This window comes from Pogona vitticeps, chromosome 4 (assembly GCF_051106095.1).
Source record: "Pogona vitticeps strain Pit_001003342236 chromosome 4, PviZW2.1, whole genome shotgun sequence".
In the NCBI taxonomy this organism is placed as follows: Eukaryota; Metazoa; Chordata; class Lepidosauria; order Squamata; family Agamidae; genus Pogona; species Pogona vitticeps.
The window spans coordinates 197,679,841-197,705,418 of record NC_135786.1 but is presented as its reverse complement, the minus strand read 5'-3'; positions in this window follow the sequence as shown (position 1 = coordinate 197,705,418).

Genomic DNA, 25,578 nt, shown 5'->3' with positions numbered 1-25,578 from the left:
CCAAAAACCAAGACAAGTAAGCAGACAAATAAAGGCAAAACAAATATGATCAAAATCTCTTACAAACCAAAGCTACTAAAGTATGAGGTGATTTCTCACCCAGCATCACTTGATGTCTCTTCTTTTCTCTTTGAGGCAGTGGCAGGTAGATCAGGCAACAGCAAAAATAATCCAAGAAAGGAAAGGACCAAAGTAAAAACCCAAACAGAAATGGGAAAAATAATAATAATAAAAAAGGATGCTGGTACAGACAGGCTGCCTGGCAGCAGCAAAACTAATGCAACTAAAATCAAGTACACAAAGGCAAATAAGAAGAAGCAAGGATCCAAAATGGAGGCACAGCTGCAGGCAGGAATCCAAGATGGATGGCACCAGGAGCTTAGTACACAGTAATCCTGCAAAGAACAAATGAAGCTAGTAGCATTGCTCCCTGGGTTCCAGGCCTTTTTAGAGATTCAAAATTCCCACTCTCCCCCACATTTCTGATTGGTTGCTAATAGCGTTTGCAACACCATTGGATGAACCTTACTGATATGATTTGACAGATGACAAATGGTGAAAAGTCACTGAAGGAGAGAAAATGAAAGAAACATTAAACTTTAAATAGCTATTTTTCATAAACACAAAAACATTTGTGTCCTTTTGGCAATCACTGAAAGACGCGAATTACACAAAAGAGAGCCTCTTTTCTGTTTTGGTTCTTGCATTTAGACATGAAAGGTCCTGCTAACCAGGTAGCTGCTATTTGGATTCACAGCTCTGAGACACCAGCGTTCCCAGTCACATGAACAGTTTTCAAGGACAGAGAGCACCCTACCTGTGAAGAAAGCAGCAGGAGCAGAGACATAAGGAAGTGTGGCTGAGCATCTTCTTTCCTTGTGTGGCACAGTAATCCTGAGTATGGCTATAGTTTCCCTTTCCATCTGAACCAACAAAATATAGTTTGTGTGCTCTTTGAAATCAGCCCAAAATTGAAAACTAGATTTTAATCCTGGTTTGGAGAATGAGTGTAAATTACAGTTTTCTCATTCATACGACACAAACAATAGTATGTCTCAATCCAGGCAAGGAAAGACCAAGGGAATTGCCCATAAAATAAAGACGCCTAAGAAAAACTATCTCTGTAGGGAAATGCTAACCCATATGAATTCTGATGACAGCAAACTGTTTGAAAGTCCTTTCAGTGTTATCTTTTCTTCAAACTTTATTAATGTTATAAAAATGTTCAAGGAAGATAATGAACGAAATGAAAGGCAGATGGTTGTTTACAATATGCATCACTGCTGCCAATAAATATTTTTATTGCTATGGTTGCAACAGTAAATACACACTATTGGAGTAAAGCTTGTAAGGGTAAAGGAATTAAGAGTGTTTGAAAAAGCTTACTGCTTATATTAGATGAATGGCTGTATCATTTGTGGATTATTTAGCATTATGAAAAGTCTGTTCACAAGAATTCCCCTTGCTAGGTTTGTTTGTTTATCTTAGAGCAGCTAGCCAAATGCCCTTGGAAGGTCATAGACATAAGAGGACACACACCAAAGCCCATTTCCCCTTCATATTTCATGATCAGAGATATGTTACCTCTGAATAGGAAAATTCCATTTTTGGTTGAAAAGCTCATCTTTCATGAATTTGACTAACAAAGTAATCCAAAATTGTTCCTGAAAGGTGAGGAGTGAATTGACTCCCCTGCCACACTTCTCCCAGCTTTCACACCTAAAGGTGGCTGATATGTGTGAATATGTGTGTACTAAGCTGGCTGCTTTTTTAAAAAAATTTTCCCCAATAGATTTCAGTTTGAGCAATTTGTCACACCAATTCCAGACTGGCATAATACGGGCTATACTCATGAGATTCCCTAATAGTGGAAGAAGCTTTGAAACTGGAGGGTGGGGTCCACCCCTTTTGCAGCAGTTGCCACTTACAGAAATCACAGTAGGACTGGAGTCACCTCCAAGGAGTTTCCTGTGAGTATGCCAGAGGATCCTGTGAAGAATAGCCTTTCCTCATTACTGGTAAACCATCTTTCAGCCAGCAGATGGTCATTGCCATGTCAACCTAATCTCTCTTAGCCATGGGATCTCAAAGTTACCGTTTGTAAGGTAAGCCCTCAATTTTCCAAGGGCAAAAGATGGGGGACTTCCTGTGTTGCTGCTCTCAGACTTTGGAACTGACTCCCACAGGAAGCCCAGCAGGTCCCATCTATGCTGTCCCCGCAAGCAGGCGAAGACTTTTCTCCTCAAGCAAACTTTCCTTCAGTGACTGGCTGTCTGAGTGAGGTTGTTAAATGGATTGTTGTCCTTTGCTGTTTTGAATGTGTTTTTGGTGTTCTTTTTGTTTACCATGATATTTGACCTTTTTTAGTATTTGTATACTTACTCTATTTAGCTTTAAATGTTGTCTTCTAATGTTGTAAGCTATCTTGGGTCCTTTTTAAGGAGAAAAGTGGGCTAAAATATTTTAAATAAATAAATTGATTGATTGACTGACTTGACTGATTGAATGAATGAATGATCTTTGAGATTGCTAAAGGACTGCTTCTATAATTTGCAGTTAAATAAGGTTACCTACCTCTTTATTATTGTAGTTAGTGATGTCTTGGAGTGTTTATTACCTCTGAAGGAAATTTTTGGACTAAACATGGATTTGCAAGGCCTGTGGCAACAAATTATCCACATATAAAATGGCTTTAATTTAATGATCTGCAGACAAGTGCAGATGCAGTGCTGGAGGGAAAACCTGTCCAGCAGGTACATTCTTTCTGATACACCTAGGGTATTGAAGGGACTCTGTACATAAAAGTGCTACATGAAAAACGCAAAAAGAACACGCCTTTAATAAAATTGAAAGAGGATCAGACCACACAGGATACAGTTTGGAAGGATAAACACAGCCAGCTATACATATATGTACATGTTTTTTGTTCCCTCAAAGAGTCTCTGTAAAGAAATAAGAATGGTTGGGTTTTGGCTCTCTTCCCCCAGGCGAATATCAGGACCAATTTTATGCGAATTGAACTTCCTATACAAGCATTATTTCCTTCTCACCTTGGAAGTCTCTTTTTCACCCAACTTTGTAACCTCTTTGCAAGATAATAAATTGCTTTTCTGTCAGAACAATAAAACAATGTAACCATGTATTTCCATAATTGCTGTATATAGACCCTGTTGTAAAATTCTATCCCTCCTGTGATTCCCACTCCAATAACGTTGGATTCCTTTGTAACCCCATCCCTTCTGCCAATAGGTCATGAACCACCCATTTTTCCATTTTTCCTCTCATTCCCTGTGTAACTAATGTTATAAAAGTCCTGGTCTGGCATGGTTTTTCTTGCCTACACTTGGAGGCATGACTTCCGCCTGGCTTTTTATTTAGCTAAATAAAATAGCAACCATTTGAACTCTCTCTTATGTCAAGGTTATTGGCGTTCAAACTTTGACTCGCTATTCCAGAGGCTATTTCCTGGTTTCAACATATGGCGCCCAATGTGGGGCCGTGAAAGGCTTACCCTCTCTCGGGCTCCTAGGGTTGCCTCCAAATTTATTTAACCCTGCCTGTTTTGGATATCCTTTCTGACTGGCTCCAGGGAGAAACTGGGGGCTTGCTCTAGTGACCCTCAGCGCACATCAACCTCTTTTGTTGGGAGGGTGACCTGAGCTAGCCTCCAGCAGACCCCTGAGAAGACACAAACAAACGGCCATGAGAGACTTCATCTTGAGGGAATCCCTGGATTGTCGAAAGAAAAAATTCTGAAACTAGAAGGGTAAGTAGAAGGGTCGTCGTATCTAGAAGGCAAGCACTTGCGAAAGTAAGGAACTGGTAAATTCGCTGGAATCTGAAAGAGAGGAGTGAGTGTGGATCAGGACGCACGGGCCTGACTGGAAGGTGAGCTATCCTGTGCATGTGAAAGTGACTGGGGGAACATAGAGTGAACCCCAAAGGTTGTGTGATTGAGGAGCTGGTTGGCGACCCCGACGCGAGGGTCCAAAAACTCATGCAGATGAAGAGAGAGGCTGAATGAGAGAGAGAGGGTCCAAGGGTGAGTGAGGTCTTGGGGGGCATAGCCAGCAGAAGGACCTACCAAGTGGGGTCCATGTGAGTGAGTTGGGGGATCCTGAGACAGAAGAATAGTGAAAGGATCACCCTTGATGTGTGATTTGTTCCTGAAGTCACAAGGACATGGGCCACCCCAAGAAATTCGCTGAAGGCCAGATCTTTTTTTATTTTTAAGGATAGGTTAATTGGGAAAAGCAATCGCCATGGGAAACAACAACTCCGCTACAGCGGAGAAAGTGTCTAAGACACCTCTTAGAAGTGCACTAGATAACTAAGAATCTAGTTGACTTTGGGAATAGATGTAAGAAGCACAAACTAGAAAAACTCTGCAGAGACACATGGCCCAGTCACCATCTAGGCAAGACCTTCTCAGATGGCCAAGAGAGGGCATGATTGGCATTACCCTTCAACACATGGGAAAACTATTTGGCCCTAAATCGGAAGGGAAAGGAAGTTCCATATTTCTCTTGTTTTTTTAAAACTTAGCTCATAGACAGGCATGTGCCAAAAAAAAAAAAAAAAGGAGGGTGTCTCGAGCCTCTGTATGTTCTCAGTTCAGGACAGCACCACACAGCTGCTGGTCAATATGCTGCCCCCATTTACCAAACCTCCTCCAACCATATGAAAACCCCTAAGGAAGATGATTTCCCTCCCCTTTATATTTCCCCTGTGGTAAGACTGCCTCCGCAGAACCCGAGCCCTCACTTGGGCTCCATTCCACCACCACCCATTTTGGACCACCCAGTTGGGACCTTTCCTCCAGACCCCATCTCATCCTCATTAAGGGAACCAGCTCTCCCATCCCGCTCAATCTTTCCCCATCTCTCAAGGGACTGGTATCCTTGCCGTGTTCAATCCTCAACTCTCCTCTTCCCACAACTTCTCATTTCTGGAGAGTCCTCCCTCTAGAAGTGATTTTCTGCACTGCACCCTGGGAATTCTTGATGGAGCTATCTATGGCAAGGGGGGGGGCACAGAAAATTCTTAGTGAACGTGGGAGCCATTTTCAGTGTAGTTAAAGATCCTACTGGTCTGTCCTTTGTCCACTCTCTTTCAACCCCAAATTGAAAGTGTGGGAGGTGCAGTCACCCATGCCCCAGTCTCCCAATCTGTTCCTAGTAACCTTCATGTCCAGCACTCTTTCCTCTTTCTTCCCCGCTACACTTAAATCTCCTCTCATGTAAATTACAGGCCATGATCCCCTGTACTCCAGAGGGGATCCATGTCACCTTCCCTTCTGTCTTTTCACATCTTTGCAACTTGGCATCCCTTCCCCCCGCTACTCCCCCAGATACTTGGTTTGCCATGAGCCCTGTGGTGTGGTATAAGGGAACACCCGGGTTTGCCCATTTTTGCCTCTCTCCACCAGGTCCCATTGAAACTTTCTTCCCCCCCCCCCGGTCTCTATCTGGCAGCACTCCATAAGGGTGGAAGCCCACTTTGATCTCCTTGGTGGCATTAACACTTTCCTTTCCAAGGGTCTCCTCACTCTTGTCACCATCCTCGGGTGTACCCCTATTTTTCCTGTCCTGAAGGCAGATGGGTCCTGGTGCTTTGTCAAGGACCCAAGGGAAGTAAAACTCTCCAAAGTTCTGTCCTTAACCCCTTACGTTTCAGGTGCCCTGTCCCCATGCAGTGACCTTCCAGTGAAGATACATCCCAGGGACCAGACCCTGGTGCGAGAAATCCACCCCTCCTGCTAGGAGCCCAAGCATATCCACTGAAGTAAGTTCCCTCTCTCCATCACCCCTACAGTGGAGAAAGTAAAAGACAGCAATCCTGGATCCATGTGTTTTATGTGAGAACAGTTCAACCTCCCAGAGACGAGTGGGCTTGCAAGGAATTAGGAACACCCAGGGTCAAGATCCAGTGAAAAAGGGACCGGCAAGCATCAAATCCACAGGGATGGCTGAGCCTACACCCAAAGTGCAACTTTCTGGCCTAGACAACGAGTCTATAACATTCATTTCACAGACTTAAACTTAAAGGTCACCCGAGGACATCCCCAAGTGACGGCGGCTGGTGAGAACTGTGCACGTTTTTTTTGCTGGGTCCACTCTCACGAACCCACTTACCACCAACAAGATTGGCTGGATAGCTCAGTGATTTAGTTATCTGGCTGCGGAGCCAGAGGTTGGGAGTTCGATCCACCACTGTGCTTCCTTGACAGAAGCTGCACCCATTTTAGATTGCATCAGGGGTCCAAAAAACGTATTTCTTTACAGGAAAGTCTTTGTACAAATGGGTTACAAATTGGCTTCCAAATTTTGACTGGCTGAAACAGCAGTTTATAGCAACAATTGACTTTATCTCCCTGAGTGTGTCTGCCTCTTGTTTAATACAATGTGCTGTACAAATGGCCACCAAGAAATTCTCTTTCGTGGAGTGAATGCGTGATGCCTATCACCTCTGGAACATAAAAAAGGGAGGTGTACCAGGTAGGGACATGTGGGGACACCTGACAGGGTCAGGGTCCCTGAATATGAAAAAGGGAGGAATGTAGGGACCAACAGTATATCCAATAAAGAATGCTTGTCTGTGGCTTTATGACCTTTGACTGCCCAAGCTGATGTCTTGTTTGCTGTGATGGCCAAAAGTAATGCGGAATTCTGTTTCTAAATAGTAGAAATTTGTTACAAAGATGAACAAGCTGGCCCAATTAAAATCAACTTTCTTTTTGAACCAATTTGTATGTAAACTCTTAAATATAATCTCTGCTTTTTAGATCAGGGTTGATTAAAGAATGGCCTACATACAATCCCTAGAAACTTCCTAGTCTTGGCAACAGAGGTAAAAACCTGCAATATCATGATTTTCCTTTAAAATCAACGTACCTGGCCTCTGTATGTCTTGTTCTAGTTGCTTGCTTGGTTGTTCTCTTAAGAATGAAATATGGACTTCCTTTTATTTTCTTTTAACTGGAATTGGACTTTAATGACTTATGGCAGGAAAGAAGGTGTTCTCTACAGTGAGTCTGAGGAGCCGGAAATCCCTTCCCGCTACACTCAGTTGTACTGTCGTTGAACACACAACTAGAGTTGAACATGAACAGGACAAAAAATCATGACTACAAACAAAGTGAAAAATAGTATAATGAAGAAATTTAAAGAGTTAGAGGCTTTGTATACTTTGGTTCAATCATCAATCCAAATGGAGAATGCAGACAAGAAATCAGAAGCCCGAGGCTAGGAAGGGCAGCAATGAAGGAATTAGTAAAGATCACCAAGTGTAAGGATGTGTCACTGAAGGCTGACACCAAGATCATCTGCTCTCTTGTATTTGCAACTACCATGTATGGGTGTGAAAGTGGGCAGTTAACAAAGCTGACAAGAAAAAAAAAAGATCACTTTGAAATGTGGTACTGGAGGAGAGCATACCCTGGACTGCCAGAAAGAGGAGCAAGTCATCCCACATCAAATCAAGCATGAACTATCTCTGGGGACATGTTGGAAACTGAAGCTATCCTACTTTGGGCATATCATGAGAAGGCAATAATGCTGGGAAAGGTGGAAGGCAGCAAGAAAAAAAGGAAGATCAAATATAAGATGGACAGACTCCCTAAAGGAAGCCACAGGCTTGAGTTTACAAGAGCTGAGCAGGGCAGCTGGGAACAGCATATTTTGGAGATTGCACATTTCTAGGGTTGCCATAAATCAGAGGTGACTTTACAGCATATAGCAACAACAACAAAAACAACAACTCCTCACCAAGTTGTCCAGCCTGGGCAATATGACCTTACAGTCATGGCCAAAAATATTGGCACCCTTGCAATTCTGTCAGAAAATGCAACCCTTCTCTCAGAAAATTGTGGCAGTTGCAAATGTTTTGGTACTCACATGTTCATTTCTTTGGTTTGCATTGGAATCCCACACAGAAACTCAAAAATGCACTGGCCAAAATTATTGGCACCCTGTCTAAATGGTAAGAAATAATTGCATGTCAAGCATATTATGCTCCTTAAATTTGTATTTAGACTCATCTGTCACAAGTAAGAGTTGTGGGCAATATAGTAATCACACTTGCAGCCAGTTAAGATGGAGAAAAGTTGACTCAACCTTTGTGTCATGTGTGACACTGAACATGGAGAAAAGAATGAAGTGTAAAGAGTTGTCTGTGGATATGAGAGAGAAAAGTGTGGATTTGAGAGAAAAAAGTGTGGATTTGTGAGAAAAAACTTTGACAATTTCAAGACTACAAGTCCATCTCCAGAGATCTTAAAGTTCCTGTGTCCACTGTGCACAATATCATCAAGTGGTTTCCAGCCCATGGCACTGTAGCTAACTGCCCTGGATGTCAATGGAAGAGCAACATTCCTGAAAAATTACAATGAAGGGTTGTTCGAATGGTGGATACAGAACTCAGATTAACTTCCCAACAAATTCAAGCTGATCTGCAGACACAGGGTACAACAGTGTCAGCTCGCACTATCCGTTGCCATCTGAATGAAAAGGGGTACTGAGTAGGAAACCCAGGAGGACACCACTGCTGACACAAAGGCACAAAAAAAGCAAGACTGGAGTATGCCCAAGCTTATGTGACAAAACCATAATCCTTCTGGGAGAACATACAGTGGACCCTTGACTTAAGGAATTAATCCGTATTGGAACTGTGGCTGCAGGTCAAAAAGTCTGTAGGTCAAGTCTCCATTGACCTACAGTGCATTGAAAACCGATTAATCCCATAACAGGCCGTTTCTGTTCCATTTTGGTTTTTTTCTGGTCTGTAAGTCAATTCTCAGGCTGCAAGTCAAACCTAAATTTTGCGGCCAGAGAAGCCTGTAACTCAAAAAGTCTGTAAGTCAAGCCGTCTGTAAGTCAAGGGTCCACTGTACTGTGGACAGATGAGACAAAAGTAGAGCTTTTTGGTAAAGGAGATCATGACAGAAAAAGAAATGAGGCATTCAAAGAAAAGAACACAGTCCCTACAGTCAAACATGGTGGAGGTTCAAAGATGTTTTGGGGTTGCTTTGCTGCTACTGGCACTGGATGCCTTGACTGTGTGAATGGTATCATGAAATCTGATAATTACCAAAGAATGTTGGGGTGCAATGTAGTGCCCAGTGTCAGAAAGCTGTGTCTTCACCAGAGGTCATGGGTCTTCCAGCAGGACAATGACCCAAAAAAACACTTCAAAAAGCACTCAGGAATGGTTACAAATAAAGCGCTGGAGAGTTCTGAAATGGCCAGCAATGAGTCCATATCTGAATCCCATAGAACACCTGTGGAGAGATCTCAAAACAGCAGTTGGGAGAAGGCATCCTTCAAATTTGAGGGCCCTGGAGCAGTTTCCAAAAGAAGAGTGGTCGAAAATTCCAGTAGAGAGGTGTAATAAACTCATTCGTGGTTACAGGAAGCGACTGATTTCAGTTAAGTTTTTTCCAAAGGGGGTACTACCAAATATTAAGTTAAGGGTGCCAATAATTTTGGCCAGTGCATTTTTGGGTCTCTGTGTGAGATTGTATCAGATTTGACTTTTCTTCTCTGGTTTGCATGTGTGTGTGTGTGTGTGTGTGTGTGTGTGTGTGTGTGTGTGTGTGTGTGTGTGTGTGTGTGTGTGTGTGTGTGTGTGTGCACGTGCGTGTGTGCGCGCGCCCCCCTGTGTGTGTTGTTCCAACACAAACCAAAGAAATGAACATGTGAGTACCAAAACATTTGCAACTGCAACAATTTTCTGAGAGAAGGGTTACATTTTCTGACAGAATTGCAAGGGTGCCAATATTTTTGGCCATGACTGTATATTAACAGTGGTTGCAACTCAGTAGAGAGTTTGGATTTGGATTTCAACTACACAGGTTTTCAGGAACATATAATGAAACTCTTCCTTTCCCAATGAAAAGTCACCATCTATCACTAATACATCCGCTGTGTATTTATTTAGGAGTGAGGCCCACTGAACATACTGCCATATACTCAATACCAAATTTGACTGACATTGAGCAGTCCCCTATTGGGGTAGGGGAGAAGTGGGGGGGGGATTAGACATATCTGCTCCAAAGCTCTCTGAGCCAAATAGTCAAAGGACAAGAGTAGCATATGTTTAATAATAGATCACATTTACGACCTTTAAATTTATAGTTTACAGAGTATGATCCAAACTATCATACACATACAATTGATACAGTAGCACATTATTCTGGAATCAAGAAACATAGCAAATATAATAAAGAGACAGATCACAACAACTGATAAAATGTGTGGGCAAACAAAAAGGGTTTGCTGATAAGACTATAATGATAGTACCAATTGCATCTCTAAAGAGAGGGCATTCTGTAACTGGAGCACCACTACAGAAAAATCTGTTTTCTTCATTGTAATATAAAGTACTTGAGGTATTGAGAGAGAAAAGAACCTCTAATGTTTTAAAGCACAGACAGACTAGAATAGAAAGAAGTGTTCCTGCTGATATTTGGTCTTTTGGCCTGTCAAAGTAAGCACAAGTACCCTGGCATAGGCTCAGAAATGAGTAGATAACACCGCTGATGCTTCAGAACTGGTATAATATAACCAAACATGCAGCTGTCAGAAAGAGTTGAGACAGGGTTTTCAGCTCAAATAAGACTACAACTTTATTTAACAACAAGATATAAAGCAAGGCTTACAGACTGTGTGGAAAGGGGCTGAGGTTGGGGTCTCAGAAGCACCAATTCAGAAAGCATTTGGGATTGCCACTTCCAATGATGTCATGAACAATCTGAAAACCACCACATATCAGAGCCATACAAGGTTGTTGAAGGAGGCTCTTTTGGCTCACAACTTCCCAAGTCCAAAACTAGGAATTTGTACTATGGGCAGAACTCCGAGGGTGTTCCTTTTCATTCCTAGATCTCATACCACAAAGTGCAAGTCCCTTTTCATTGTAAAGTGCCTCTGGATCTTCACCAAGCTTTGCCCGCTGTTTTTCCTCTCACAGTAAACTGATCATTGTAATCAAGGCATTTAAACTGCTACTTTTCTCCTCCAATATTCTATATATCTGGCTTTGAGTCAATGAACAGTAGGTGAAAAGCATCTTCAGATGATGAAGGGCATAATGTCCAACCTCTACAGAGACAAAAAGGGCCGGGAAGGATCTTTAGGCCCAGCTGGCAGTCCTCTCCCAGAAACACAGTCAATAGAGGAGTTGTCTGGACTTGACAAATGAGAGATGGTTATAGATGAAAACTGGTTAAAGAAGAACCTTCTAACTCTTAAGATGGCCAGCAACGCACACTGTTAGAAGAGAGGAAACAACAAAGGCAGTGTAAGATCACATTAAGATCAGACATCTGCAGCAAGAAACAAAAACTAAAACTAATTAGAGCCAGTTGAAGAAAGGAAGAATCCTAGCCTGGAAGTTGCCTTTACTCCTGTACTGGATTGCCTAGCAGAAACACAGTAACATGGTGGAAGAGTGCACAGGAAACTTCGATCTAGAGGGTCTTTCTTTGTACAAACATGAGGGATGTGCATTGGGTACTGAATGGGAGGGACAGACTTTCAGATTTCTGACTTGCAGTTTGGGTTAAAGACCTGAACTGAAATGAATTGGCTCAAGTCTACCTAAACCTGCACAAGGGACATGGTGCGCGCTGTGGGCTAAACCGCAGAAGCCTGTGCTGCAGGGTCAGAAGACCAAGCAGTTGTAAGATCGAATCCACGCGGCGGAGTGAGCGCGTGTCGCTTGTCCCAGCTCCCGCCAACCTAGCGGTTCGAAAGCATGCAAATGCGAGTAGATAAATAGGGACCACCTCGGTGGGAAGGTAACAGCGTTCTGTGTCTAAGTCGCACTGGCCATGTGACCACGGAAGATTGTCTTCGGACAAGCGCTGGCGCTATGGCTTGGAAACGGGGATGAGCACCGCCCCCTTGAGTCGAACATGACTGGACAAAAATTGTCAAGGGGAACCTTTACCTTTACCTACCTAAACCAGAGCAGGCTATTCTCTGAAACACCAAACTGGTGGTGAGAACCTAATCTTGTGCTTAGTGTACCTTCTTGTCAAATGTATAAAGCCTGGTTTTTCCCATGTGCCAAGAAGGAGACATTTTTTGAGAGGCACATGTGGCTGAAGCAGTGGTTGGTTATGCTGCCTCTACTGAATAGACAAAGGTGCATTCCAGTTTGTCCTATCTTGTGAAGTGAGAGGTACAGATGGCATAGTTTGTAACATTAACAAAGCATGTATGGAACAGATCCTGCTTTATAGAGCCTTGTGGCACAGTGGTTCAACTATAGTACTGCAGCCTAAACACTGCTCACTGTCAGCATTTGATACCAATGGAACTGACAGCTGGCTCATGGTTCACTCAGCCTCCCATCCTTCTGAGGTCGGTAAAATAAGTATCCAGCTTGCAGGGGAGACGGCAATGTGTAGCTTGCAAAATTAAAAATTGTAAACTATCCAGTGAGTGTTTTAAGCACTATGAAGCGGTACATAAGCAGCACACTTGGTTTTGCTTTATTTAACCTGGTAGTTTATCAGTTTGCAAAAGATATATAGGAGAAATAACTTGGTTTTGATTCTTCTAGATATTTCAGTGAGCGTTCTTTGTGCTGCTGAAGATGAACAAGTTGCAGGTCATGGAAAACAAGACATAGGTATTCTGATTTTGGAAAAGGTAAGTCCACAACTTTATTGATTACAGCAGCAGTATCCTTGGCATAGTGTTGGGGAAGGATCCAGAGCATTGGGAAACCCAGATGTCCACTCAACAATATCAGAGCCAAGCCCAGGAAGAAGCTGAAGTTCTGCTAGCAGCAATAAGCCAATGGAGCTGTTGGTCCTTGGCATTCCATTGTTTCCTGTCACCCTTGGTCTAGAATGGGCCTCCAAGCTAAACTTGACCATAACTTTATCTGCAACTCCCTTAAGAGGATTCCTCAAATATCAAGGGGAGGCCAAGTCCAGATCTGCCTCTCCCAATGCTGGATCCATCCCAATACTCACAACTTTGACTATGTTACAACTACTAGCTGGTGTGTAAGAGAGGGTTTTAAACGTCTCATTTCGCTAAGGCTAGGTGCTAAGGCTATATACTGTAACTCTATATACAGTATATAGAGTCTGTGGTTTTTCATTTTAGTGTCTTTCCATGCATTTTTTCCTCCAGACACTTTTATTTTGTTGTAGGAAAAACGCATACATTTGAAAGATGCAAATTTAAAATGATTTTCGGAAGGCATCTTCAAGAGTGCCAAAACCAGCTCACAACCTCCATTCTCCCTAGAAAATGTACATTAATCTGAATTTATTGAAACTTGCTGTTTCCTCAGGTTCCAGGGCTTAGTCTAAAATTTCCACATTACGAATGATTCCATGCTTGTGTAATGAAAGTGACTGTAGTGCCACTGAGGGCTTAAGTAACCTTCAGATGACCTGCTACCTCTTTTGTAGATTTTTGTCAGTTCCCTTTGTAAAAACATGGAATCATTTTGTGGAATCTGATATACTTGTTTCACATTTACAGAATTTTAAATGATGGTGATTATTTTTTGCTCCTGCTCTTTCTGTAAGAGCCAAATGAGTCACTACCAATACAAGATATGAGATTATTCATGAATGTACTATTATGCTTCTGTGGTGGCTTTATTAACCACACCTTCACTTCAAGCATAAGTCACAGTGAAATACCAGACCCAAGAGCTTGGATTTCTCAGCAAAAATGCTGCTGGTGAAAGCAGCTTACTTATAGTGAGCATTCAATTGCATTGCCTCTTGCTCCCTTGCTTTGTGACAATTCAATCATAAAGTTTTTCCAAGTCAAGTAAAAATAAAATGGTTATGTCTTAAGATACAAAAAAATGATGAGGATTTTGCTCAGATTCCTAGCATTAACAAAATATATAGAATGATACAGAAAACAAAACATGAGTGCATTTTGGTTTGTGCATGTGTATCATGAGCATCTCTATACTGGACTATGTGTCTCTGTGTGCATGGACATGAATTTGTGTGTGTGTTATATTAAAAACAATGGCCCATAAAAAAAATAAAGATCAAGAAACAACTATTTGTAATAGAAATTTGGGGGACACAGGAGGAGCCTCCTCAAGGAGTGGAAAAGTATTGTGATTACATTTGGGCATCTCTTGGGTAATGGTGAGCAGTGGGAAAATCCTTCGCTTCCAGAAATGTTGTGCTAGAACAACACCGGACTCACCCACTTCATAGACACCATACCTCTGGGTGATGGGTGAATCTGAGGAAAAGTTTCTGCATACACCTCACTGCTTCTGGTCAAAAATACTCTGATACTCAACACTGGATTTCTTACTCCTTAACAGCTTGATGACTCTCAGCTGAATGTGCCGGCCAAAAATGTCTAAAAGCAAAAGGCTAGGATTAGACTTAACCACATCTATTACACATCCATTGAAATCAGTGGCACGTAGGTTGGTCACCGCCAAGTCTGAGTTGAATTCATGGTGTTGGTGACAATTGGAAATTATTTTAAAGTCTTCTTTGTTAGATCTCCAGCACTTCCACATATTCAAGTCCTCTCCTAATGCAATGGGCATCAAGTGTTGCGAATGTAGCTATGAACCAGCTCTAGAAATTCTTTCAGGATAACTGAAAAATGATGTGTGTTGTGTGTTTGAGCATTTGATTACATCAGTATGGCGAGTTCTGAGGAGTGCATTTCTCTTTTCAGTACAAGGCAAGGGTTCAGTGACAGAGCACTGTGTATAAATTTACCAAAGCCTTCCTCTAAAGAACACAGGTTTATACATGTGACCGTAGAGAAGCCACCTTCCATGATTTAAACTTTTACAAACATGTGGTTCAAATTTTTTATAAATATTGCATGTCAGTTGGCCTTAAAAATGGATACATTTTATATTCTTGTGATTTAACAAAAAGCATTGGCCTGACATATTTCCAGCTCAAGGGCAAGAGCCTGTTTGGGGATTTGCACAGAAAACAAGTGTTTTCCTTTAAATATACATCACTGTACTGTACACATGCCAAACTGCAGGTTACATTCACAGCATGATCTGCAGACCATCAGCTGGATTCTCATGACCAAACACTATCAGTTTCATTCTACAAAAATGAGGAAAGAGATGAATTAATAAAAATTATTTCAAGCCACGACCCATAAAACAGGTTATGTGCATTCACTCCAAAAAGCATACTCTGTGCCTGCTATGCACCACCCATCTCTACAGATCTATTAATCCAGCAATATCTGTGTATATCATCTTTATCTTTGAATAAACAATCAGCTTCTTGATTAACAGCATTATAAACTGATATTTGTCTGACCTAAAACATTTTCTCTCCATCTGCTGAAACATGAGGTACTAATAGTACTTTTAATAATAATAAGAATTGGATGACTGAAATCCTGCTGGCGTAAATGTACACTGAGCAAGCCAGATGTCATCATCTGGAAATGGAAATCTTAAATTTAATTTAATTTTAAAAATAACTTCTATCCCTTTCCCTTCAGGTTCTGGGGCTCTCTAAAGATCCCTTTTGCCCTTGGGAAGCACTTGGGAGTTTGGGGACACCCCCCTTTAATATTGAAAAATTTCCACTGAATAGCAAGTAGTGGCCCTGATCAGTAGCAGGACTGATAGTGATTTTCCAATATCAAACCCTCCACCCTCCACCATCTTGAGGCTACCAAAAGCTTTCCAATGGCAAAAAAGAATTCCTACAGAGCCTTGAAATATGAGGGGAGGGGGATAAGGGATGAAGTTTTAAACTAAACTAAATTAAATTAAATATTCCCATCATCAGATGATGACATCATCTGGCTTGCATGGCATAGGTTTACACGAACGGGATTTCAGCCAATATGTTTTAGGTACAATCAGCCAAAATGCTATTGTACCATATAAACACAATTCAAATACATTAATAAACGTTATTGAATCAATGCTGTGGAACATTTTCTCACACATTTAGAATGAGGGAGGGGGAATAATCCCACACCATTTTTCTTGCCAGGCATCTTATTTTGCTTCTCTGAATATTTGGGGTAGGTGGAAGGAATGAAGGGCATGTGACCATTCTTAATGTTCCTTGTGGGCTATACAGAGACTTCAGGAAGTGAGAAGCCCGTCTTGGAATGTCTCCTAATGTCCGGGAGTGGTGACCAACATGGCAGAAGAAACAGCATTTTTAGAAAGCAAAGCAGGTGCTGTGAATTTCTTACCTTGTGATGTGGCTACTTGTAACAAATGTGGGATTTCTAGAGGCTTGAGACTAGTAAAGCACCTGTAAACCTAAGGCAGTCAAACAGTATAAATCAAAATCAAATATGGGCTTGCTTCTGAGACAAAATAAAGAAAAAGATTTCAAGCTAAATACAAAATTTGTTTCAACAGGGTACTAATATTGATTTTAATTATATATTACAGCAAAAATCTACTCTCTATGCTTTTATCAGTACTGAATGTATTTCCATCATTTTCATTTATTGTTCCTCTTATTCTTGAGTTATGAGATATAAATAACTGTAGATCTTTTGATATGTCTTCTGAATAAATACTATTCAATATTTTATATGTGCCATTTTGTTCTATCTTATTTGTCTTTCTTTCAAGATAAACAATTCCAATTTTTCAATTTCTATATTTTGAGAGTTTCAATATGTCCTTGATCTTTCTCACTGGCCTTGTTTGAAACCTCTTCAATTCTGCAATATCCTTTTTGAGATGAGGTTACTAGGACTGAAAAAGTATTCCAGATGCGGGTGATTGATTTGCAGAATGACATTTTATTATATTTCCATTCAGTTCTTTATTCATTTTAACAACTTGGTTGCCTTTTCTTCCACTTACATTGAAGTGTCTGTTCTAATGACACTGAATACTTAATCTTTAGTCTCTATTAATTACCATTATCAAAAAATCCTAGGATAAGTCTTTTCCACATGAGCCCTCCCCCCTTGAAGTGAACAGCAGAGGAATCCTCACAGTCTTTAAACAAACAAGCAAGCAAGCAAGCAAGCAAACAAACAAACAAACAAACAAACAAACAAACATTAAAAGGTCACAACATGGTTTGGCAGGAAGCTAGATATGCCATGCTTCTTATTAAGCACATCACAGGCATTTCCCAAATAATATTTTACATTGCCACAATTGCTACTACTGCCATAGTTGTTTAAATGGCGAATGGAGTGGGGAAAATGGCCTTTTCTCAATAAATTAATGCTTAGAAATGCTCCTTTTTTTTCTGGTTGAAAACTCCTAGAATCCTGGCTGGCGAACTCTGGGAGTATTCATTTTAAAAAGTAACTTTTGCAAGCTCTACAACAGTGGTTCTTAACCTTTGTTACTCGGATGCTTTTGAACTGCAACTCCCAGAAACCCCAGTCAGGACAGCTGGTGGTGAAGGCTTCTGGGAGTTGCAGTCCAAAACCCCTGAGTAACCCAAGGTTAAGAACCAGTGATCTACAACAAATAAATATTGTGGTTTCAGTGCTGTGAGAAAGGGAGTCTTTAGGAAGGGTTGTCCCACAACAAATAAGCAATTGTCTTTCTGGTGGTTGCCCTATAACAAGGACAGCCAACGTGTGACCCTCTGGATGGCAGCTGCAATCCAGTAACATCTGGAGGCTCGTAAGATGCCCATTCCTGCCCAATGAATCAACCATTCAGAAAGATCCTAAATAATTCATAGTTCATAAATGACCAGATAAAGCAAGATAAGACTTTTGCTAAAATTGCACATTATTAAATCAATTTACTACATACTCTTCACACAAAGACATACACATATACGCACACATGAAGCAACAAATAGTAGTTATGTTATGTGTAAAACATCAGCTATGCTAGAGGAAAGAAAGGAGGTGTCATCACCCATCCTGATTTGAATCAAACTGGTACTTTGGTTTCCACTCTCCAATTATCAGAAATGATCACACAGAAAATAAGAATGGATGGCACATGTATAAGCCAGGTGGTGCCACTTATCAGGTACAGAATCTACTTTTGCTTTCATGCTAATGAAAAATGATTTCAAAAGAAATGAGGATCCTGTTTCCATAAAAGGAGGGGAAAGATGTAACCCAAAAGCTGTCTGCAGACCTAGGAATACGTGAAATGTTTTGACAGGGAAAAATATGTGCTGGCAACAATGCTTGATTCATATTTCAAAAGTAAAATTGAAACCATACTTTTAGAGGGTGCAGATGCTGACAACTGGAAGGACGCTCTGAAATACACAGTGTATCAGAATATGCCACTCAGCTGCACCTCTTTGCAATATGTTTCATGCATAAGACCAATATATTCAGGAAAGAAAGAGAGAGAGAGAGTTCTTAGACAGACTGATCCTAAATCTGTATTGCTAACAAGCAAATGAATAATTCCAGGAAGAAAGGATCTTGGATGGAATTCAAGAAACATGCTTAAAACATTTTAGGTATTATTCGCCATTTCTAAATGACTTGTATAAAAGCAGCCTGCAGAGGCTAATCATAATCATCTTTAAGAGAAATTAGATGAAAGAAATGAAAGAAAATCCATATATACAAACAGGGTCAAAAGCCCAGCAGAACTGCAATATTTCTAAATTCATATTAGATTCTAAAGAACTTGCATTTACATATTTTAAAAGGAAAATGTCTGATAAGGCTTTTCACATTGATTTTGCAACTCAATTAGTTATTATAATAAAGGGAATTTAGTTTCCTAATTACAAAGAAAACATAACTCCAGTCACTGTAATAACTAATTAAGTCAGAATTCCTAAAGTTTATTCTGGAGCAACCTTCCCAACTTAGTGGTCTCTCATCTCCACCATGATGGGAAAAATGAGCATCAACCAGGTCAAGGACACCAGATTGGGATAGCTTGTTACAGAGTACTTGATGGTGGCTTATATGGAACACATTACTTAGTCATAGCCTGAATTGGCATGGGCTGTTCCAGAAGACCTAGTATAGAGCTTAATGAATGAGAAAGAGGGTCCTGCTGCATTTAACTTTTCCCAATATTATTGTCTTTTCCAGTGAATCTTATCTTCTCATGACGTTTCCAAGTAGGACAGCCTCAATATCAGCAGTATTGCTTCCAGAGAAAACTTGGCCTTGATTTCATCTGTTAGAATTTTTTTAGACTTAAAGGGGCACTGTATAGCAGCAGCTCCTGTCAATTGTGTTGACGGGGCAAAAGATATTACGGAATCACAATAGAAGAGGGTGTTCACACACAGACTTGGGTAGAGGGTACAGTGGACCCTTGACTTACAGACGGCTTGACTTACAGACTTTTTGAGTTACAGACTTCTCTGGCCGCAAAATTTAGATTTGACTTGCAGACTGAGATTTGACTTACAGACCAGAAAAAAACCAAAATGGAACAAAAACGGCCTGTTACGGGATTAATCGTTTTTCAATGCACTGTAGGTCAATGGAGACTTGACTTACAGACTTTTTGACTTGAGAACCGCCTTCCAATACGGATTAAGTTCTCAAGTCAAGACCCCACATAAACAGACAAATAGCAGATAGGCCCTGATGCATACATATGGAGGCCTTCTGCTTTTGGTTAGAAAACTGGCAGGAGTGGGATTCCTCATGTGGGACAGAGCCCAGCTTTCCATAATGGATGAGCTATCACTAGCATTATATGAATCAACAACACTATATATATCTGCAATACTTGTGTAAGTCTTTGAGGTCTGAGAACATAATTCTTAGGCAGTCCTGATGCTTCTGTTCAAACCAAGCTCTAAGAACATGAGTTATCCATTATAGATGCATGTTTTAAAGCTGAATCTTTCCTTTTTTGTTTAAAGCATCTCCATTTCAGTTCTATTATGTATCCTTCACGTGTCTTTGTAATATTTTCACCAGCACACTACAGACTTTATTCTTCTTTCAATATATACACATAACACCCCAGAATGTTAGCTTTAGGAACATGAATTGTGTAAAATCAACCAGGACCCATTAATCTTATCATGAATTCCAGATCTGTCCCTGTGAAAGGAAGAATTACAGTATTTCAAATTCCAGTTACAACTCTACAGTATACACATGATTGCTACTAATGAATGGAGAGGTGCAAATATAATATTAGAATATTTTCCTGCAGAGACAGATCATACTGTATATAATCATACACTGTCAGCTTCCTTGATCACATGCAGGATCAAACCAACAGAAACAAAAGCTGAACAATGTTTTGTGTGGCTTGCAGAATTAAATTCCTATGTCAGACAAGGAAATTAATTGGTGATTATAATAAAGAAATTAAGACAACTACAGTATTGTGCTTCTATTTGCATGATAAACAAACACCTTTGCCAATGGTTTCCAAAGAAGTAATCACATGTTCAGAAAGACTTGGTTCCTAGCCTATATTAACATATAAAAAAGAAACATTTAATAGTCTCATTATGATCCCTTGCTACACTTTTACTCTATGGATGCAGTCTTTCTTTCATTCTGCCCAGACATGAACCCAACGTGCTAATTATTCTGTGTGTGTTTCTGCACTCCTAGGTCAATCATTATTTTTAAAAAGGAAATTAGTTTTTCAGGTCATCAACCAAGCCAGTCTTTGCAATATAGAAAAGCTCAACTGATTAGGAGGCAGATTATTTTAAAAAACTAAATGTTATCATAAATGAAATCTAAAGAAGTAAACATAATGACTGAGATCCTGTTGCACAGGTATGCAAATAGCATAGCTTTTGGAAGTGAGTGGCTGTAACTTAAGAAAACTCCATAAACGTCATTTGTTGCATATTGAGTCAGATGACTCAGCATGCAGCAGATAATGCCTATGGAGATTTCTTCAACCAAGAATGATTCATGTCTAAAAATTATGCCATTTGTGTTATTGCGCAACAGGATTTCAGCACTTTTATTACCAAACTTTGGTAACAGACTTCACAGCAAGAGTAAAATTGGGATAGAACGTTCCCAGTCCTATAATCTTTCACGTTTAATAATACCATGGCAAATTTAACAATGTTGTTAGGTATACATTTTTTTCTTTTTAATGAGTGAATGTTTCATTGTATTTTAACATTCTATTGACAGATTTTTAATTTTTTTGTAATCTGTTTCTCTTTGCCATTTGATTGAAGGATTATAAATACACCATTAGCAGCTGGAGTAGAAGCTGAAGAAGAATGTGTTAGCTGTCAGGTAGGTCTTCGTGGAAGATACATGTTGCTTCAAGCTACTGCAGAAAGACAAAAGTATTCTCCAATGAGTATAAATGTGGCAGAATCACATTCCATACTGTCTTCTGTGACATAATGACTAATAAAGTACCTGAAGCAAAATGTTCACTATCAGAAGTGTAGATTTGATTCCTTTTGCAAGAAAAACTATCGGTACTTGAGCCTGCTCACTGTTTTCTATCTGAGGAGGATCTAATGTGTATCATCAGAGCTTGGAGAACTTATTTAGAACTTATTCTGGAATCTCCCAGCCAGCATGGTCACTGGAAATTCTAGAGAGTGAAATAGTAACTTTTCAAGCAAAGACTTATGCAGCTTTCCCCTGCTTTTTCCTTATCAAATGCTGTCCTTCCTTCACATGTGAACCATGCAAAGCATCTGTACCATGTGTTATCTTAGGGCCATGAACTGTATTTAATCCCACCACCATTCTTATCCTCTAAGTAAGTTTTTTTTTTTACAATGCAATCCAATCCATACAGATTTAATCTCATTTAAATCTGAAGAATCAGCCATAATGCAAGGGTGAAATAAACGCCTTTTGTCTGCGTGTCATCCTTTAGGATATGGAATTCCTTAAAAATTGTAGAATATTATAGTTGTAGAATTCAAGTTCTTAAATTACTCACTTCCCCTTTTTAAAAATATCAGTGATTATAAAGATAGGCTTATGATACTGAAGACAGAAAATTCTTTGAGAAGTGCTTGGTAAAATTCCGTAAGCCAGAAGAGTTGTTAAATTTCCTTCATCACCTTGCCTTGTCCATAATCAAGGGAAGCAAAATGTATAACAAGAGTTATTTTAGCATTTTGAAATAAATGATGCGAAATAAGATAATTTGTTTTCCTATTTGTTTGATTTATCTCATGTATACAGCTCTCAGAATTAACCTTTTCTTGCTATGTGTTTCGGCTCATAAGTTTGAATAATCGCAATGTATTGTACTTTTCATACCTTTAGCCAAGAGAAAATCCATTTGACTGGAAGAAAATATTTGCCGTTTCCTTCCCTTGCTTTTTTTAAAACAGTAATGAAATTGTTACATTAAAAGTAAGTCACCTTGGGTTCTTTTAAGGAGAAAAGTCGGGGGAAATATTTTAAATGAATAAATAAAATAAATAAAGTAGACCTACTGAATTAGTTGACAGGTCAACACTTGTGAAAATTCCTTTGATTACATATGCTATACTGTAGTTGGGGATGCCTATTGATTTCAAGCCATTGTGCAAAGGCTCTAAAGTAGTTAGTTACTATTGTAGTGACCAATTTAAAGTACTAACTCTTTGATTTCTTTTAGCATAGCTATATTTCAGTTCTTTTTCCTCTTGCTGTTCCTGTCCATCATCATTACTCTATTGACTTTGTATAGAGCAACTCCAAACAGTTGTTTTTTGCTGCATGAATTCTATAAACTGCTAGCTTCCGTAAACAAAACACACTCTTTCTGCTCAGTTGGCCATCACATCAACACCCTCAACATAGTATAAATCAGCAGCAGAAGCCAGTACTTGAACCATGTGCTATTCTTTTTCTGCCACTCATTCAGGCCACGGCTCATAACAATAAATGTGTCTTAAAATTTGTGACTAAATCTGCAAAGGAGTGAAGTTATCCCTTGTTTATTTATTTATTTATTTATTTATTCAATTTCTACCCCGCCCCTCTAGACAAGGTCTACTCGGGGCGGCTTGTTAATGTACCATTGCACTACCATGGAGGCATATCTTAGTTATTGGGAAAGGAGTTGATTACAAATAACAGGTTATTTAGTTACTTTTATGGTCTGTGTAACAGTATGATTATACAACCCTTGATATTTTTCTCCAAGTTAAAGCTAGAATGATGCAAACCTCATTTATAAAGAGAAGAAGAAAATGGTTGTTGTGGGTTTTTCGGGCTCTTCGGACGTTTTCTGAAGGTTGTTCTTCCTGACATGGCCGGCATCTTCAGAGGACTGGAGTAGGAACTCTGTCCATGCTCTGTTGCTGTTTGTTGGATAGCTGATAGCTTATATAATAGTTCATAGCTGTGGGAACAGCTTTTCTCCTTTTCATGAGATAGGGTGATCAGCGTGTTTTTGTTGTGGATATATTGTTGTGATAAGTGGGAGCGATTATCTGTCACTGTGGTTGATGGGTGTCTTTAGCTGGTCTCTTTTGTGCAATGATCCCCGGTCCTTGTGGCTGTGTAGAATTCGCAGGCTGTATTTTCCAGTGCTGGAAGTCATGCCTTGTTCAGTTTCAGACTTTCCTCTTTTTTGTTGAAGCTATGCTGATGTTTATGGATTTCAATGGCCTCCCAATGCAGTCTAGCATAATGATTGCTGGTATTGTCCAGTACTTCAGTATTTTGAAATAGAATTTCATGTCCAGCTTGTTTTAGGGCATGTTCAGCTACTGCTGCTTTTTCTGGTTGTTTTAGTCTGCAGTGTCTTTCATGTTCTTTGATTCTGGTGTGAATGCTGCGTTTTGTGGTTCCAATATATATATGGCCAGAACTGTAAGGTATCCAGTATACTCCTGCAGTGGTGAGGGGGTCTCTTTTGTCCTTTGCTGACCGTAACATTTGTTGTATTTTTGTGGTGGGTCTGAATACTGTTTGTAGGTTGTGTTTTCTCAAAGGTTTTCCCATGCGGTCCATGACCCCTTTGATGTATGGCAGAAACACTTTATTTGTGGGTGGCTATTTTTCTCTTCAGTTTGGTGTTGTTTTCTTGGTTTGATGGCTCTTTTGATTTCATCCTTGGAATTGCCGTTCGCCTATAGGGCCCAATTCAGATGGTTGAGTTCAGTGCTGAGAAATTGAGCTTCACAGTTCCAATTTGCATGGTCTACTTATGAATGAAAGATCTCCAAAATGTCCTGTCAACAGCCCTGCTCAGCTCTTTTAAACTCAAGCCTGTGGTTCTTTTAAGGAGTCAATCCATCTCATATTTTGATCTTCCTTTTTTCTTTCTGCTTTCAAACTTTCCAAGCATTATTGTCTTTTGCCATTTTCTCATGATGTGCCCAAAGTAAGAAAGCCTCCGTTTCATCATTTTTGTCTCCAGAGATAGTTCAGGCTTGATTTTTTCTAGGACCTACTTATTTATCCTTCTGGCAGTCTAGGGTAACTGTGAAGCTCTCCTCTAGCACCACATTTCAAACAAATATTTTTTCCCTCTTAGCTTTCTTTGCTGTCCAGAATTTTTACTGTTGGATTAACTACCCATACATAGCGATCAGGAATACAGTACAAAAGTGGGGATGATCTTGATCTTGGTCTTAGTCTCCAAAGATATCCTTACACTTGTTGATCTTTCCTAATTCTCCATTTCTGCCCTTTCAAAACTTCAATGTTCTGATTTCTTGGTGGCACTCTCCATTTGAATTGATGTTTGAACCAATGTGCTTTTAGATCAGCTTTCAGTTCACTTTCTAGAACTGCAGGTTCTTCATCATAGGATTCCGCTTCAAAGTAGTTTGTCATTCTTTTATCTCTTCTGTATAGGTCTTCAGTATGCTGTTTCCACCTTCTCTTTATTTATTTATTGGACTTATATACCGCCCCATAGCGCTACAAGCACTCTCCGGGCGGTTTACAATTTAATTATACAGGCTACACATTCGTCAGATAGTGTGCTTCCCTGTTCGTCATTCAGCATTCCTAATCTAGTCTTACATTTCCCTTTGATTTCAGAATTCATTATAATTGTGTGATTCGCCTATTTCTTGCCAATAGAAGTCTTCTTGCCTTATTTAACAGAATAGTAAAGATGTACTTCTGTAAAGGAATCTGTGTATCTCAGGTTAGCTAGCAATATCAACAGGGGGAAAAAGCAAAGTATGAGAAAAATATGACTTCTAAATAAAATGTGGAACAATATTTAAAGAAAATGCCATATCCGTTTAAAATCAGTCGTTTTGGAAACTGGAGACTAATTTTAGAGTGGCCGATTTGCTTTGTATCATCTGATATTATGTCCTAACATATCATTATCAAGTATAAGATATAAAACTGTATTATCTTACTCTGAAATTGTCCCTGTGGAATGAAATGAATGTATAATTCTAAATGACATTTGGCTTGGTTATTTGTTCAGAAACATTTTCTATTGTAAAAATAGAGGTGGGGGGACCTTTTGGGGAATACGGTTAAATTTTTTTGCCATTTTCTATTTCTTATATGACAAAAGAAGATTTTGTGCAGCCCAACTACTCATGTAAGAAATTGGCTCGTATTCTCTAATTTCTGCCAGCAATCTGCATCAGCCACAAGTTAGATCTTGATCTGCTGATTGGGAAAATGCAATGCACCAAACTAAGCTTGTACTATTTTGGAGACAATTTGCTTCCACATGGGTCTGAAGCCTGAGCTGAGATTTGTTAGTCTGAGGGTTCAA